At 43.2% G+C, this 3,068-nt stretch overlaps 1 protein-coding gene and 1 pseudogene across 4 annotated transcripts in view; one reads left to right on the plus strand and one right to left on the minus strand.

The window, feature by feature from the left end:
- The window catches only part of Dym (dymeclin), a 543,161-nt gene that overhangs the window by 203,849 nt on the left and 336,244 nt on the right, over window positions 1–3,068 (minus strand). The window lies entirely within an intron of this gene.
- On the plus strand, window positions 2–1,089 carry LOC105741999 (annotated as a pseudogene). Its single transcript, XR_001117061.1, has 2 exons — window positions 2–535; window positions 617–1,089. The product of XR_001117061.1 is annotated as a protein arginine N-methyltransferase 1-like (transcript).

Here is a 3,068-nt window from a genome sequence, read left to right on the forward strand (position 1 = left end):
GGAAACCAGTGAGAAGCCCAATGAAGAGGACATGACGTCCAAAGACTACTACTTGACTCCTATGCCCACTTCGGCATCCACTAGGAGTTGCTGAAGGATGAAGTGCGGACCCTCACGTACCACAACTCCATGTTCCACAACCGGCACCTCTTTAAGGACAAAGTGGTGCTGGATGTGGGCTCAGGCACGGGGATCCTCTGCATTTTCGCTGCCAAGGCAGGAGCCTGAAAGGTCATTGGGATCGAGTGTTCCAGTATCTCTGATTATGCTGTGAAGATCATCAAAGCCAACAAGTTAGACCACATGGTGACCATCATCAAGGGGAAGGTGGAGGAGGTGGAGCTGCCAGTGGAAAAGGTGGACATCATCATCAGCGAGTGGATGGGCTACTGTCTCTTCTACGAGTCCATGCTCAACACTGTGCTCTACGCCTGCGACAAGTGGCTGGCACCCGACGGCCTCATCTTCCCTGATCGGGCCACATTGTATGTGACAGCCATTGAGGACCGGCAGTAAAAAGATTACAAGATCCACTGTGAGCAGGGCCAAGAGACTTGGGTGGCCTCGGGGCCCTGGGCCTGTCTTCTGCTGCTCGCCCTGCATGCCTCCTCCACAGGGTGGGAGAATGTGTATGGCTTCCACATGTCCTGCATCAAGGATGTGGCCATCAAGGAGCCTCTGGTGGACGTGGTGGACCCAAAGCAGCTGGTCACCAATGCCTGCCTCATAAAGGAGGTGGACATCTACACTGTCAAGGTGGAAGACCTGACCTTTACCTCCCCATTCTGCCTGCAAGTGAAGCGGAATGACTACGTGCACGCGCTCGTGGCCTACTTTAATATTGAGTTCACACGCTGCCACAAACGGACTGGCTTCTCTACCAGCCCCGAGCCCCCATACACACACTGGAAGCAGACAGTGTTCTTCATGGAGGACTATCTGACAGTGAAGACAGGCGAGGAGATCTTTGGCACCATTGGCATGCGGCCCAACGCCAAGAACAACCGTGACCTGGACTTCACCATCGACCTGGACTTCAAGGGCCAGCTGTGCAAGCTGTCCTGCTCCACCGACTACTGGATGCACTGAGGCGGCACCCAGGGCCTGTGGCATTCTTAGGCAGTTTGGGGTCCCCCTTCCTCTCCCTCCCTCCCACAGAAGGGGGTTGCTGGGGCTGGGGGCATGGGGAGGGCACATTGTGACTGTGTTTTTCATAACTTATGTTTTTATATGGTTGCATATACGCCAATAAATCCTCAGCTGGGACCTGGAAAAAAAAAATCCAGGCCATTAAAACCTCCACTGAAAGTATATATACAACAGACTGAAAGGAGATGAGATAGAGTAACAGATCTTGAAGAGAGAACTGCAGCTAGTGAGCACGATAAGAAAACATCTTTAAAACAGCAAGGGACAGCTGAATATGGCAGCACATATCTCTAATTCCAGCACTTGGAAGGCTGAGGAAGGAGGATCATTACGAGTTTGAAACCCGCCTGGGCTACAAACTGAGCTCAAGACCAGCCTGAACTGCATAACGAAACCCCAACTCAATAATAAATAAATAATAAATAGCAAGAGACAATAAAAAAAATCAATTTAACAGCTACAAATGAAGCAAAGAAGAATAACAAGATTGGGGTCAATGAGAAAGGTGGAGACAGCATAAATGCCATTAAAACAACAACAACAACAACAACAAAAAAAATCTCTTCACAGAAATAATGGCACAAAACTTCCCAAGTATGGATAAAGAATTAGACATACAAATAAATGAAGCATACAGAACCCCAAACAGTAAAACCAAAATAAAACTACAAAAAGACATACAATAACCAAATTCCAGAAATTCAGTACAGCAACAGAATATAAAAAGCTGTGAGAGAAGAGAAAGAGAATACCTATAAAGGAAAGCCCATTAGAATCATGGCAGACTTCTTAAACCCTTAAGTCAAGAAGAGCTTGGAGTGAAGTATTTCAAGTCCTGAAAGAAAATAACTTCCAATTCAGATTGATGCATCCTGAAATATTATCTTTCAAATTTAATGGAGAAATAAGATACTTCCATGACAAAGAACAACTGAAAAAACTCATAACCACCAAACCAAACCTACAAAGAGTTCTAAAAGACACTCTAGACAGATAAAAATGACCTCAATTCCAAGAACAACAACATAAAGAAACTACCAGGCAGGGCAAGCAAATGAGAGAGACAGAGAGAGAGAGACAGAGAGACAGAGAGACAGAGAGACAGAGAGACAGAGAGACAGAGTGAGTGTGTGTGTGTAGAGGGGAGACAGTGAAACAACAGCAAGAAAATAACCTGACAAAGATAAGCCAATACTTATCAGTTATAATTATCAAATTAAATGGCCTCAATTCATCAACCAAAAGAAACTGACCAACACAATGTGTCAAGAAACAAGACCCAACAATATGCTGTATATAAGAAACACATCTAACTCAAAAAGAAATTCATAGACTGAAAGTCAAGGATGGAAAACAATCCTCCACACAACATGCACCCAGAAAAAAGCACAGGTAGCTACTATTTGCAGGCAGTATAAATTTCAAACCAGGAAAGATAAAAAGAGATAAAGAAGTTCACTATATACCCTTTAGGGGAAACCTTCAAGAGGAAAAAGATAACAATCATAAATATATATGCACTAAATATGGGCGCATCCAATTACATAAGCCAAGATTTAGCTATCACAAACTGTGCTGGCATAAATAGGAATGAATATACATTATTGTGGTATGATGTTAAAGTGAAATAAATTGCACACAAAGGTAAATATCTCATTTTCTCCCCGGTGTGAGAAATTGAGCGAGTAAAGAATGACCAAAGTATACAACAGATATTTTGAAATAGAAAAAATTTTTCAAAAGGAAAGAGGAACTAGGAGGAGGAAAGGGGAAAGGAAAGAAAAAAAAGATAAAAGGATAAAATAGAAACAAAGCTTTGTAAATAAGGAGGGGAAGAGAAGGGAAGGAATTGGGAGGAAAAAGAAGAATTAACATATCATATACAAGTATAAATTCCCTGTGCTGAATATGATCATTAT

This window comes from Octodon degus, unplaced genomic scaffold, assembly GCF_000260255.1.
Source record: "Octodon degus isolate 3935 unplaced genomic scaffold, OctDeg1.0 scaffold00003, whole genome shotgun sequence".
Taxonomy (NCBI): Eukaryota; Metazoa; Chordata; class Mammalia; order Rodentia; family Octodontidae; genus Octodon; species Octodon degus.